Source organism: Xenopus tropicalis, chromosome 1 (genome assembly GCF_000004195.4).
Source record: "Xenopus tropicalis strain Nigerian chromosome 1, UCB_Xtro_10.0, whole genome shotgun sequence".
In the NCBI taxonomy this organism is placed as follows: domain Eukaryota; kingdom Metazoa; phylum Chordata; class Amphibia; order Anura; family Pipidae; genus Xenopus; species Xenopus tropicalis.
The window spans coordinates 12,563,248-12,578,866 of NC_030677.2; the positions used below are offsets into that span (position 1 = coordinate 12,563,248).

Sequence of the window (15,619 nt, forward strand, 5' to 3'; positions counted from 1 at the left end):
CTGAACGGATTCCACTTCCCATGGTTTTGCTGATAAATGAAAGGGTTGAGGAAACCACCTTACAGTTCCCAGAATTCCTTATGGTTTTGCTGGAAACCCTTCAGCCCAACAGCAGTGCAGCTATACATATATTACATATATGTAATAACCGTGATGGTTATATAGAGAATACATGTAACAACAGCTTCTACCTGATATGGAGAAAAGGGAAGAGCGAGGCCAAGCAGCAAAGGGCGCTGGGAATTTCCATACTGCCCACATACTGAGGAAAATTACTATGAAATGACACCTTAATCAGGCGCTAATTGACCTATTTTCCAAGCCCTCACTGGTCTATTCACATCCTTCTCATGCACCGCTGTAAATGACACATTATTGCGTGCGTATAATCACGTTATTGTGTTTTCCGCGGAATTACCTTGATGGGACCGCCTGCAGTTTGTACGGTGACTTGAAGGGAAAATAACGGCTCGGATTGGACCCCATGGCGCTGGTGAAACTGTACCTACCAGCAAAGCAAACTGATTCCCTCCATTGCTCTGTAGGGGACGAATGGAGATGGTTCTTCCTTCCCAGCATCCCCCACTGCACTGCTGCCTCTCCTTTCTCTCTAAGCTTCACCTTATTACTGCCTGTGGGTTACATGTTCCTCTGCAGGTCCTACTGGAAGGTCCAGCCTTTGGCTAGAGGCACCCCTTGAAGGTCCAGCCTTTAGCTAGGGGCACCCCTTGAAGGTCCAGCCTTTGGCTAGTGGCTCCCCTTGAAGGTCCAGCCTTTGGCTAGAGGCACCCCTTGAAGGTCCAGCCTTTGGCTAGAGGCACCCCTTGAAGGTCCAGCCTTTAGCTAGGGGCACCCCTTGAAGGTCCAGCCTTTGGCTAGTGGCTCCCCTTGAAGGTCCAGCCTTTGGCTAGAGGCACCCCTTGAAGGTCCAGCCTTTGGCTAGAGGCACCCCTTGAAGGTCCAGCCTTTAGCTAGGGGCACCCCTTGAAGGTCCAGCCTTTGGCTAGTGGCTCCCCTTGAAGGTCCAGCCTTTGGCTAGAGGCACCCCTTGAAGGTCCAGCCTTTAGCTAGGGGCACCCCTTGAAGGTCCAGCCTTTGGCTAGTGGCTCCCCTTGAAGGTCCAGCCTTTGGCTAGAGGCACCCCTTGAAGGTCCAGCCTTTGGCTAGAGGCACCCCTTGAAGGTCCAGCCTTTAGCTAGAGGCACCCCTTGAAGGTCCAGCCTTTAGCTAGAGGCACCCCTTGAAGGTCCAGCCTTTGGCTAGTGGCTCCCCTTGAAGGTCCAGCCTTTGGCTAGAGGCACCCCTTGAAGGTCCAGCCTTTGGCTTGAGGCACCCCTTGAAGGTCCAGCCTTTGGCTAGTGGCTCCCCTTGAAGGTCCAGCCTTTGGCTAGAGGCACCCCTTGAAGGTCCAGCCTTTGGCTAGAGGCCAGCCTTTGGCTAGAGGCACCCCTTGAAGGTCCAGCCTTTGGCTAGAGGCACCCCTTGAAGGTCCAGCCTTTGGCTAGAGGCACCCCTTGAAGGTCCAGCCTTTGGCTAGAGGCACCCCTTGAAGGTCCAGCCTTTGGCTAGAGGCACCCCTTGAAGGTCCAGCCTTTGGCTAGAGGCACCCCTTGAAGGTCCAGCCTTTGGTTAGAGGCACCCCTTGAAGGTCTAGCCTTTGGCTAGAGGCACCCCTTGAAGGTCCAGCCTTTGGCTAGAGGCACCCCTTGAAGGTCCAGCCTTTGGCTAGAGGCACCCCTTGAAGGTCCAGCCTTTGGCTAGAGGCACCCCTTGAAGGTCCAGCCTTTGGCTAGAGGAACCCCTTGAAGGTCTAGCCTTTGGCTAGAGGAACCCCTTGAAGGTCCAGCCTTTGGCTAGAGGCACCCCTTGAAGGTCCAGCCTTTGGCTAGAGGCACCCCTTGAAGGTCCAGCCTTTCGCTAGAGGCACCCCTTGAAGGTCCAGCCTTTTGCTAGAGGCACCCCTTGAAGATCCAGCCTTTGGCTAGAGGCACCCCTTGAAGGTCCAGCCTTTAGCTAGAGGCACCCCTTGAAGGTCCAGCCTTAGGCTAGAGGCACCCCTTGAAGGTCCAGCCTTAGGCTAGAGGCACCCCTTGAAGGTCCAAGTTTTGGACCCATAACCTTCAAACTGGACGTTCAGGTGTATGTGGCAGAGCAAATGGCTATTCTCCCTATTGTCCCCATAACTGATGTTGATGCTGGGCCCCCCCTAACACTGCTCCTAGTGGGGCTCATATACGTCTGTAGATGCCGAGGACAATTTGCTCTTTTCCCCTATGAGTTGCCTATAAAACCACCTTCACGCTGGTACTTGTGGCCAAATGCACTCTCCCTACTTGCGTATAGTTGTGCTCAGTGGCAATCAGTCCTTCCTGCTCCAAACTGAGCTGCATGGAGCAAATAATTAAAAAACCACAAAAAATAAAAAATGAAGACCATCTGGAAAGCTGCTAAGAATAGGCCATACTATCACATACTAAAAGTTAAAGCAGGATACACACAACACCATTGTATAGAGGCTCACCAACATAAAGCAACCTGCAAGCCCAGTGTTATTGGTGCCCAGTGAGGGAATGCAAAGACCACGGAAGAAGAAAAATACCGTTAAGAATAATATAAGTGTGTAAATTATGGGGTACAGATGGCACAACAGTGGCTGGAACAAAGATGGCCGGCACCCCAACGAGTCCAGTAGAACGTCCCTACCCAACGGTACAGGAACATGAGATGTACTTGTGCGGCAAAGGACTTTCTAAGGCTCATCCTTAAATCTTGGCACAAACGCCGCCCAACTGAACTCTGATTTACCTGCCGCTCCAGTGTTTCCGGGCCTGGTACATGTTGTGTTAACATAATCTGTATGAGAGCTTTCTGCCAGCGCACCGAGGAATAATTCTACGAGACGAATTCAGGTCACGCTGTCATTCCAGTAGGAGATCCAGACGGAGAATTGCTGAGCTATGAATCAGGGCAACTGGTAGTGGTACCAGCAAAAATCACTATTCCATTAGGCTACGAGGTCCACTTTCTTCTGCTAATGAGGGAAGAACTTCTAGAAAGACGTGCCATTATCTATTCTCACATTGGGTCTCTACAATTATTGCTAAACTGCAGTTCTAGAGCAGCTATAATACTAATGATATCCAGGGCCGCCAATAATCACTCACCCCAAATCATGCTCCTATTGGCCAGTAGGCTGGGCCATGATAGCTGGGTGCCTCACTGAGAATAAAAACTCATAGGTCTTCATTTGCTAAGGGAGCTGCAACCATTTTGGAAATAAACATGGCAGGAAGTTTGGTGGGGGGGACGGAATATGACAAAGTAAGTGCTTGTTGGTTTTGCATGGTCCAACTCAACCGCAGAACTTGATTTGAAATGTAAACTGGTCATACAGCGGCCATTGTTGGTTGCAAGATTGATGCCGCGTATGGGGGAACATAATGGCCTTTTGAAGAATGCTGAGAAAATTCCTCCCCCGATGGATTGCATGGGTGCCCCCAAGGGATACCTCCAATTTGGCCCACCAAAGTCTGGGTTTTGGTAACCATTCCAACAGAGCAGATTCCATATTTATAGGATTATCCATGGAATATTCTGAGGACCTAGGCCACAACTTGCATTCCATAAATCAGACCTCCCCCCCCAGAGCTTACAATTATTATTATTATTAATGAAGTACAAAATGTCAACAATGTATAAAATAACATGATAGGGTAGAAGTGAGGAGCAAAATGAGCCAGAAGACTCATGTACCGAGTCTACAAGAACCAATCACCAGAGGGGTACATGTAGGCATACACAGGCAGCAAATAGGAGCCCAAGGAAGGGGGAGGCAAGGGAAGAGCAGGGGGGTTACACACAGAAGCATGGCGAGCTGGCGGAGGGGGCACTTTTGTGTTTGGGCAGGTTTATTAAAGTCAATTCCTACACAGATTCCTTCATAATATCCCAGGGCCAGATCCATGTAGAATACCCCAGAACACAAGATGGGATACATGTAGAGGCAATTTCAAGTTAAATACCCCCCCAGAACATCTTGCAGGATAAATGTAGTGCCAGTATTATACATAATAACCCAGGACACATGACAAGAAAAATACAGTGTCAATTTCATACTTCCCAAAATATTGCAGGGTAAATACAGCGCCAATTCCATATATGATGCCCCCAGAACATATGGCAGTATAAATACAGTGCCAATTCCATATATGATGCCCCCAGAACATATGGCAGTATAAATACAGTGCCAATGCCATATATAATGCCCCCAGAACATATGGCAGTATAAATACAGTGCCAATTCCATATACAGGTATCGGACCCCTTATCCGGAAACCCGTTATCCAGAAAGCTCCGAATTACGGAAAGCCCGTCTCCCATAGACTCCATTATAAGCAAATAATTCAGAATTTTAAAACTGATTTCCTTTTTTTATGTAGAAATAAAACAGAACCTTGTAATTGATCCCAACTAAGATATAAATAATCCTTATTGGATGCAAAACAATCCTATTGGGTTTAATTAATGTTTTATTAATTTTTTAGTAGACTTAAGGTATGGAGATCCAAATTACGGAAAGACCCCTTATCCGGAATACCCTTGGTCCCGAGCATTCTGGATAATGGGTCCTATACCTGTATAATGCCCCCGGAACATATGGCAGTATAAATATAGCGCCAATTCCATATTTAATGCCCCCGGAACATATGGCAGTATAAATACAGTGCCAATTCCATATATAATGCCCCCAAAACATATGGCAGTATAAATACAGCGCCAATTCCATATATAATGCCCCCGGAACATATGGCAGTATAAATACAGCGCCAATTCCATATATAATGCCCCCAGAACATATGGCAGTATAAATACAGCGCCAATTCCATATATAATGCCCCCGGAACATATGGCAGTATAAATACAGCGCCAATTCCATATATAATGCCCCCGGAACATATGGCAGTATAAATATAGCGCCAATTCCATATATAATGCCCCCGGAACATATGGCAGTATAAATACAGCACCAATTCCATATATAATGCCCCCGGAACATATGGCAGTATAAATACAGCGCCAATTCCATATATAATGCCCCCGGAACATATGGCAGTATAAATACAGCGCCAATTCCATATATAATGCCCCCAGAACATATGGCAGTATAAATACAGCGCCAATTCCATATATAATGCCCCCAGAACATATGGCAGTATAAATACAGCGCCAATTCCATATATAATGCCCCCAGAACATATGGCAGTATAAATACAGCGCCAATTCCATATATAATGCCCCCACATATATGGCAGTATAAATAAAGCGCCAATTCCATATATAATGCCCCCGGAACATATGGCAGTATAAATACAGCGCCAATTCCATATATAATGCCCCCAGAACATATGGCAGTATAAATACAGCGCCAATTCCATATATAATGCCCCCAGAACATATGGCAGGATAAATACAGCGTCAATTCCATATATAATGCCCCCAGAACATATGGCAGGATAAATACAGTGCCAATTCCGTATATAATGCCCCAGATCTTATGGCAGAATAAATACACTGCCAATTCCATATATAATGCCCCAGAACATATGGCAGTATAAATACAGTGCCAATTCCATATATAATGCCCCAGATCTTATGGCAGAATAAATACAGTGCCAATTCCATATATAATGCCCCAGAACATATGGCATGATAAATACAGTGCCAATTCCATATATAATGCCCCAGATCTTATGGCAGAATAAATACAGTGCCAATTCCGTGTATAATGCCCCTGATCTTATGGCAGGATAAATACAGTGCCAATTCCGTATATAATGCCCCAGAACATATGGCAGTATAAATACAGTGCCAATTCCATGAGTAGTACCCCCAGAATACATGGCAGTATAAATACAGTGCAAGTTCCATGTGCAATTACCCAAAACACATTAAATGCAGTGTTAGTTTCATAAATAATACCCCCAAATACATGGCAGGATAAAAACAATGCAAATTTCAAACAACTTACTGCAGGATAAATACAGTACCCGTTCCATATATAATGCCCCCAGAATATATGTATATGTGTAAATAGTGTCAGTTTAATGTACTGTATAATGACCCCAGAACACATTAAATGCAGTACCATTTCCATGAGCAGTACCCCTGCTGGGTATGGGGCCAATTGTTGGGGATGGGGCCTATTGCTGGGGGATGGGGGCAATTGCTGGGGATGGGGCTTATTGTAATTGATGGGTATGGGACAATTGCTGGGGATGGGGCAAGTCTGCTCACCTGAGCGCACTGACTGACACAGGCAAATGCAGGTAAATCTATATGCAAAGTGGCACAATGGAAAGTTCAGCAGAAACAGCAGCCAATATCCCTTCCAACAGCCTGACTGCAAGGCATGATGGGTAATGGGGAATACACTTGGCTGGGGGGGATGTATTTAGGAGGAATACAGGGCTGGGGGGATGTATATAGGAGGAATACAGGGCTGGGGGGGATGTATATAGGAGGGATACAGGGCTGGAGGGGGGATGTATATAGGAGGGATAGAGGGCTGGGGGGATGTATTTAGGAGGAATACAGGGCTGGGGGGGATGTATATAGGAGGAATACAGGGCTGGGGGGGATGTATATAGGAGGGATAGAGGGCTGGGGGGATGTATTTAGGAGGAATACAGGGCTGGGGGGGATGTATATAGGAGGAATACAGGGCTGGGGGGGATGTATATAGGAGGAATACAGGGCTGGGGGGTGTATATAGGAGGGATACAGGGCTGGGGGGATGTATATAGGAGGGATACAGGGCTGGGGGGATGTATATAGGAGGGATACAGGGCTAAGGGAGATGTATGTAGGAGGGATACAAGGCTGGGGGGTGTATATAGGAGGAATACGGGGATGGGGGGATGTATATAGGAGGGATACAGGGCTGGGAGTGTATATAGGAGGGATACAGGGCTGAGGGAATGTATATAGGAGGGATAAAGGGCTGGGGGGGATGTATATAGGAGGGATATCGGGCTGAGGGGAGATGTATATAGGAGGGATACAGGGCTGGGGGGGATGTATATAGGAGGGATACAGAGCTGGGGGGATATATATAGGAGAGATACAGAGCTGGGGGGGATGTATATAGGAGGGATACAGGGCTGGGGGAGATGTATATAGGAGGGATACAAGGCTGGGGGGAGATGTACATAGGAGGAATACAGGGCTAGGGGGATGTATATGGGAGGGATACAGGGCTGGGGGGGATGTATATAGGAGGGATACAGGGCTGGGGGGGGATGTATATAGGAGGGATACAGGGCTGGGGGAGATGTACATAAGAGAATACAGGGCTGGGGGGAGATGTATATAGGAGGGATACAGGGCTAGGGGGGATGTATATGGGAGGGATACAGTGCTGGGGGGGATGTGTATAGGAGGGATACAGGGCTGGGGGGGATGTATATAGGAGGGATACAGGGCTGGGGGGATGTATATAGGAGGGATACAGGGCTAGGGGGGATGTATATGGGAGGGATACAGTGCTGGGGGGGATGTGTATAGGAGGGATACAGGGCTGGGGGGATGTATATAGGAGGGATACAGGGCTGGGGGGATGTATATAGGAGGGATACAAGGCTGGGGGGGATGTATATAGGAGGGATACAGGGCTGGGGGGATGTATATAGGAGGGATACAGGGCTGGGGGGATGTATATAGGAGGGATACAGGGCTAGGGGAGATGTATATAGGAGGGATACAAGGCTGGGGGGAGATGTATATAGGAGGAATACAGGGCTGGGGGGAGATGTATATAGGAGGGATACAGGGCTGGGGGGGATGTGTATACGAGGGATACAGGGCTGGGGGGGGATGTATATAGGAGGGATACAGGGCTGGGGGGGATGTGTATAGGAGGGATACAGGGCTGGGGGGATGTGTATACGAGGGATACAGGGCTGGGGGGGATGTATATAGGAGGGATACAGGGCTGGGGGGGATGTGTATAGGAGGGATACAGGGCTGGGGGGGGATGTATATAGGAGGGATACAGGGCTGGGGGGATGTATATAGGAGGGATACAGGGCTGGGGGGGATGTATATAGGAGGGAGAGATATGTAGGAGGGATACAGCCATATAAATGTTAAAGGTGAAGCCTAGGTGTGCCCGTAGGTGCCAGTTTAGGAATATGTACCCCCCGGGTCCCATGCGGGGGGGGGCAGTGCCAGTAGCTGGGGTGGCAGTGCCTATTGCTGGGGGAGACAGTGCCAGTAGCTGGGGGAGGCAGTGACAATAGCTGGGGGGCAGTGACAGTAGCTAGGTGGGGCAGTGCCAGTAGCTGGGGGGGGGGCAGTGCCAGTAGCTGGGGGCAGTGCCAGTAGCTGGGGGGCAGTGCCAGTAGCTGGAGGGGGCAGTGCCAGTAGCTGGGGGGGGCAGTGCCAGTAGCTGGGGGGCAGTGCCAATAGCTGGGGGGGGCAGTGCCAGTAGCTGGGGGGGGGACACAGTGCCAGTAGCTGGGGGGGCAGTGCCAGTAGCTGGGGGGGGACACAGTGCCAGTAGCTGGGGGGCAGTGCCAGTAGCTGGGGGGGGCAGTGCCAGTAGCTGGGGGGGGCAGTGCCAGTAGCGGGGGGGGCAGTGCCAGTAGCTGGGGGGGGCAGTGCCAGTAGCTGGGGGGGCAGTGCCAGTAGGGGGGGCAGTGCCAGTGGGGGGGCAGTGCCAGTAGCTGGGGGGGGCAGTGCCAGTAGCTGGGGGGGCAGTGCCAGTAGGGGGGGGCAGTGCCAGTAGGGGGGCAGTGCCAGTAGCTGGGGGGGGCAGTGCCAGTAGGGGGGGGGCAGTGCCAGTAGCTGGGGGGGGCAGTGCCAGTAGCTGGGGGGGCAGTGCCAGTAGGGGGGGCCAGTGCCAGTAGCTGGGGGGGCAGTGCCAGTAGCTGGGGGGGGCAGTGCCAGTAGGGGGGGGGCAGTGCCAGTAGCTGGGGGGGGGCAGTGCCAGTAGCTGGGGGGGCAGTGCCAGTAGCTGGGGGGCAGTGCCAGTAGCTGGGGGGCAGTTGCCAGTAGCTGGAGGGGCAGTGCCAGTAGCTGGGGGGGCAGTGCCAGTAGCTGGGGGGGCAGTGCCAGTAGCTGGGGGGCAGTGCCAATAGCTGGGGGGGGGGCAGTGCCAGTAGCTGGGGGGGGGACACAGTGCCAGTAGCTGGGGGGGGCAGTGCCAGTAGGGGGGGGCAGTGCCAGTAGCTGGGGGGGGCAGTGCCAGTAGCTGGGGGGGCAGTGCCAGTAGCTGGGGGGGCAGTGCCAGTAGCTGGGGGGGGCAGTGCCAGTAGGGGGGGGGCAGTGCCAGTAGCTGGGGGGCAGTGCCAGTAGCTGGGGGGGCAGTGCCAGTAGGGGGGGGCAGTGCCAGTAGGGGGGGCAGTGCAGTAGCGGGGGCAGTGCCAGTAGGGGGGCAGTGCCAGTAGGGGGGGCAGTGCCAGTAGGGGGGGCCAGTGCCAGTAGGGGGGGCAGTGCCAGTAGGGGGGCAGTGCCAGTAGCTGGGGGGCAGTGCCAGTAGGGGGGGCAGTGCCAGTAGCGGGGGGGGGCAGTGCCAGTAGGGGGGGGCAGTGCAGTAGGGGGGGCAGTGCCAGTAGGGGGGGGCAGTGCCAGTAGGGGGGGCAGTGCCAGTAGGGGGGCAGTGCCAGTAGGGGGGGGGGGCAGTGCCAAGTAGGGGGGGGCGGCTCAGTAGGGGGGGCAGGGCCAAGTAGGGGGGGGCAGTGCCAGTAGGGGGGGGCAGTGCCAGTAGGGGGGGCAGTGCCAGTAGGGGGGCAGTGCCAGTAGCTGGGGGGCAGTGCCAGTAGCTGGGGGCAGTGCCAGTAGGGGGGGGGCAGTGCCAGTAGGGGGGGGCAGTGCAGTAGGGGGGGCAGTGCCAGTAGGGGGGGGGCAGTGCCAGTAGGGGGGGGGCAGTGCCAGTAGGAGGGGGGGCAGTGCTGCAGTGCGGCTGTGTGTTTGTGCCGATCCCGGAGGAGACACTTACCTGCCAGTGCTGGGGCTTGGGGCCGGCATCTTCCCTGCAGCAGCCCGGGGCGGGGGCAGATGGGCTCATTGCCGGGGGCTGGGGGGAAGGTTTAGCGGCTGGGGGTGACTCCCCGGGACATGGTGGCGCTCCCGGCTGTGAGATGCCCAGACTGTCTCTCCTCCCTCCGCTCCCTGTCAGTCTGGGCTGTGCTACTGGGGGAGGGGCTCAATCGCACCGATCTGCCAGCTGTGCCACCGAGAGCATCGGTCTGTCAGTGTGATTGGCGCTCCGCCCTCTGCCCCGCCCAGCGGTCCCTGGCCACTCCCCCCACCGGGTCAGCACCTGCCTCTCATGGCTCTGCCCCTCCCCCGCTCTCTGTACCTTGATATAACTCCCTGCACCCTGTAACCTGCCTCTCATGGCTCTGCCCCTCCCCCACTCTCTGTACCTTGATATAACTCCCTGCACCCTGTAACCTGCCTCTCATGGCTCTGCCCCTCCCCCGCTCTCTGTACCTTGATATAACTCCCTGCACCCTGTAACCTGCCTCTCATGGCTCTGCCCCTCCCCCGCTCTCTGTACCTTGATATAACTCCCTGCACCCTGTAACCTGCCTCTCATGGCTCTGCCCCTCCCCCACTCTCTGTACCTTGATATAACTCCCCGCACCCTGTAACCTGCCTCTCATGGCTCTGCCCCTCCCCCACTCTCTGTACCTTGATATAACTCCCCGCACCCTGTAACCTGCCTCTCATGGACCTGCCCCTCCCCCACTCCCTGTACCTTGATATAACTCCCCGCACCCTGTAACCTGCCTCTCATGGACCTGCCCCTCCCCCACTCCCTGTACCTTGATATAACTCCCTGCACCCTGTAACCTGCCTCTCATGGACCTGCCCCTCCCCCACTCCCTGTACCTTGATATAACTCCCTGCACCCTGTAACCTGCCTCTCATGGCTCTGCCCCTCCCCCGCTCTCTGTACCTTGATATAACTCCCTACACCCTGTAACCTGCCTCTCATGGCTCTGCCCCTCCCCCGCTCTCTGTACCTTGATATAACTCCCTGCACCCTGTAACCAGCCTCTCATGGCTCTGCCCCTCCCCCACTCTCTGTACCTTGATATAACTCCCTGCACCCTGTAACCTGCCTCTCATGGACCTGCCCCTCCCCCACACTCTGTACCTTGATATAACTCCCCGCACCCTGTAACCTGCCTCTCATGGACCTGCCCCTCCCCCACACTCGGTACCTTGATATAACTCCCTGCACCCTGTAACCTGCCTCTCATGGCTCTGCCCCTCCCCCACTCTCTGTACCTTGATATAACTCCCCGCACCCTGTAACCTGCCTCTCATGGACCTGCCCCTCCCCCACTCTCTGTACCTTTATATAACTCCCCGCACCCTGTAACCTGCCTCTCATGGGTCTGCCCCTCCCCCACTCTCTGTACCTTGATATAACTCCCCGCACCCTGTAACCTGCCTCTCATGGCTCTGCCCCTCCCCCACTCTATGTACCTTGATATAACTCCCCGCACCCTGTAACCTGCCTCTCATGGACCTGCCCCTCCCCCACACTCGGTACCTTGATATAACTCCCTGCACCCTGTAACCTGCCTCTCATGGCTCTGCCCCTCCCCCACACTCTGTACCTTGATATAACTCCCTGCACTATGTAACCTGCCTCTCATGGACCTTCCCCTCCCCCACACTCTGTACCTTGATATAACTCCCTGCACCCTGTAACCTGCCTCTCATGGACCTGCCCCCTCCCCCACACTCTGTACCTTGATATAACTCCCTGCACCCTGTAACTTGCCTCTCATGGACCTTCCCCTCCCCCACTCTCTGTACCTTGATATAACTCCCTGCACCCTGTAACCTGCCTCTCATGGCTCTGCCCCTCCCCCACTCTCTGTACCTTGATATAACTCCCTGCACCCTGTAACCTGCCTCTCATGGCTCTGCCCCTCCCCCACACTCTGTACCTTGATATAACTCCCTGCACCCTGTAACCTGCCTCTCATGGACCTGCCCCTCCCCCACTCTCTGTACCTTGATATAACTCCCTGCACCCTGTAACCTGCCTCTCATGGACCTGCCCCTCCCCCACACTCTGTACCTTGATATAACTCCCTGCACCCTGTAACCTGCCTCTCATGGACCTTCCCCTCCCCCACACTCTGTACCTTGATATAACTCCCTGCACCCTGTAACCTGCCTCTCATGGACCTTCCCTCCCCCACACTCTGTACCTTGATATAACTCCCTGCACCCTGTAACCTGCCTCTCATGGACCTGCCTCTCCCCCACTCTCTGTACCTTGATATAACTCCCTGCACCCTGTAACCTGCCTCTCATGGCTTTGCACCTCCCCCACACTCTGTACCTTGATATAACTCCCTGCACCCTGTAACCTGCCTCTCATGGCTCTGCCCCTCCCCCACTCTCTGTACCTTGATATAACTCCCTGCACCCTGTAACCTGCCTCTCATGGACCTGCCCCTCCCCCACTCTCTGTACCTTGATATAACTCCCTGCACCCTGTACCTGCCTCTCATGGCTCTGCCCCTCCCCCGCTCTCTGTACCTTGATATAACTCCCTGCACCCTGTAACCTGCCTCTCATGGACCTGCCCCTCCCCCACTCTCTGTACCTTGATATAACTCCCTGCACCCTGTAACCTGCCTCTCATGGCTCTGCCCCTCCCCCACTCTCTGTACCTTGATATAACTCCCTGCACCCTGTAACCTGCCTCTCATGGCTCTGCCCCTCCCCCACTCTCTGTACCTTGATATAACTCCCTGCACCCTGTAACCTGTCTCTCATGGCTCTGCCCCTCCCCCACTCTCTGTACCTTGATATAACTCCCCGCACCTCGCTCTGCTGTTAGAGGGTGCATCAGTATAACCGCTAATGGTGAAATGTTGAATTACATGCGATAAAGGAATTTTTATATATATATATTATTAAAGCCCCGCTGCTCAGTACCTAATGACAGGCACATTGGGGAACGCTTGTTGCTAAACGAGACGATCTTTGCCCAGTTTGGCCACCAATGCGCCAATAACGACCTATCAGGAGAAGCCTGAAGTTGAACTGGTGCAAATTTTGTAACCCCCCCGGGTTCTGACCAGATACTGGTTGCACGGGGAGAGATCCCATACACTATCTAATCAGCTGCCAATGAGGGATCTGAGTCGGCCGGTGTCGGGCCGCCTGTTGGGGCCACTGGCCATTGCACAAAAGCCACTCGGTTGCTACATGGTTATTACCCCCTTATGTAATAAAAGGCACTAATTTTACAGGGGCAGTAACCAATGGCAACCCATAAGGTGATGGCTTTTAAACAGGTGATCAGTAAATGCTTCCTGCCAGGGTCGGACTGGGGGTGCAGGGATACTATTACGTGGGCACTGTCACCGCAGCATCCCCTCCGTTCCGCCACCACTTCATCTGCGCCACCCGAGGTGCAGCCCATTAGTAACGGCAGGGAGGGGCCATAGGCCATTATCCCAATTGCACCTATTCACTAGGAGCCAACAAGTCTCTGTTCCTTTATGAGTAACCTGCAAACACCCCATTGGATAACTAACACGCTGGTCACGCACGGTTAACTGAACTTTTCACTCCCGGCGCTACTGTATAATATATATATATAATATTGCCCCACTCCCGGCGCTACTGTATAATATATATATAATATTGCCCCACTCCCGGCGCTACTGTATAATATATATATATAATATTGCCCCACTCCCGGCGCTACTGTATAATATATATATATAATATTGCCCCACTCCCGGCGCTACTGTATAATATATATATATAATATTGCCCCACTCCCGGCGCTACTGTATAATATATATATAATATTGCCCCCACTCCCGGCGCTACTGTATAATATATATATATAATATTGCCCCACTCCCGGCGCTACTGTATAATATATATATATAATATTGCCCCACTCCCGGCGCTACTGTATAATATATATATATAATATTGCCCCACTCCCGGCGCTACTGTATAATATATATATAATATTGCCCCACTCCCGGCTCTACTGTATAATATATATATATAATATTGCCCCACTCCCGGCGCTACTATATAATATATATATATAATATTGCCCCACTCCCGGCGCTACTGTATAATATATATATATAATATTGCCCCACTCCCGGCGCTACTATATAATATATATATAATATTGCCCCACTCCCGGCGCTACTGTATAATATATATATATAATATTGCCCCACTCCCGGCGCTACTGTATAATATATATATATAATATTGCCCCACTCCCGGCGCTACTGTATAATATATATATATAATATTGCCCCACTCCCGGCGCTACTGTATAATATATATATATAATATTGCCCCACTCCCGGCGCTACTATATAATATATATATAATATTGCCCCACTCCCGGCGCTACTGTATAATATATATATATAATGTTGCCCCACTCCCGGCGCTACTGTATAATATATATATATAATATTGCCCCACTCCCGGCGCTACTGTATAATATATATATATAATATTGCCCCACTCCCGGCGCTACTGTATAATATATATATATAATATTGCCCCACTCCCGGCGCTACTGTATAATATATATATAATATTGCCCCACTCCCGGCGCTACTGTATAATATATATATATAATATTGCCCCACTCCCGGCGCTACTATATAATATATATATAATATTGCCCCACTCCCGGCGCTACTGTATAATATATATATATAATGTTGCCCCACTCCCGGCGCTACTGTATAATATATATATATATAATATTGCCCCACTCCCGGCGCTACTATATAATATATATATATAATATTGCCCCACTCCCGGCGCTACTGTATAATATATATATATAATATTGCCCCACTCCTGGCGCCTTTGAAAAGCCTCGGCCTCCTATAAATATAAGGGGACCCTTATTCTCTCACAGTTAACGTGGCCTTTAATGTACGAGGGATCTGTCGCTCGCGGGGCCGAGACGCTGCAATGTGAACTCCTAATGAACCCGCCCGTAATTTATTCCTTTTCAACCATTCGGCGGCGTTGGCCAGGCGGGCACAGTGCCAGTAGCCTCCCATAAGCATCAAAGAGAAGCTGTAAGGCCTTCAAAAGGGCGAGGGGGGGGGAGAATGAAATGAGACATTGAGTAAATCACAAAAGTGTTGCAGCCCCCCAGGGAGGTAAAGCGGCAACAATAATACACGTAATTGGATTGGTCCGTGAGTATATTTATATACATTTATGTACATTTATACGATATGGTATGGTGGGTCGAATTTGGCCACATCCTTCCCCCAAATCAACTCCCTGCTATTCCTTCTACTTTTGGCATTGGCTGCTTTTTTATATACATGTGCCTGCCAGCTCCGCCCCCTCCAGGGACATCAGAAAGGGGTGAGGGGGCAGCGGTATATATAAGAAGGGACAGTGTGCCAGGTTAGGTTGGGAATGGGTGGGTTGGACACAAGTGAAGGAGTGGCCACAGACACCCGCGCCCAAATTTTTATCCAGCACAAGGTGTGGAGCACAGCCAGACCCCGGCCAGAAGTGCACTTGTGCCCCGTAGTGCCCCGTAATGCTCTTCTACTTTTTGGGA

The 15,619-nt window shown here is 51.9% G+C and overlaps 1 protein-coding gene across 2 annotated transcripts in view; it reads right to left on the reverse strand.

Moving 5' to 3' along the window:
• The window catches only part of lzts3 (leucine zipper, putative tumor suppressor family member 3), a 47,248-nt gene extending 37,012 nt beyond the window's left edge, over positions 1 to 10,236 (reverse strand). Inside the window, exon 1 of one of the 2 annotated variants that reach the window (XM_002936356.5) lies at positions 9,998 to 10,236. The gene's annotated coding sequence lies outside the window, so the exon portion shown is untranslated. The remainder of the gene's footprint in view (positions 1 to 9,997) is intronic. The other variant, XM_004911324.4, reaches the window with a different exon arrangement.
• Positions 10,237 to 15,619: the final 5,383 nt, after the last annotated feature.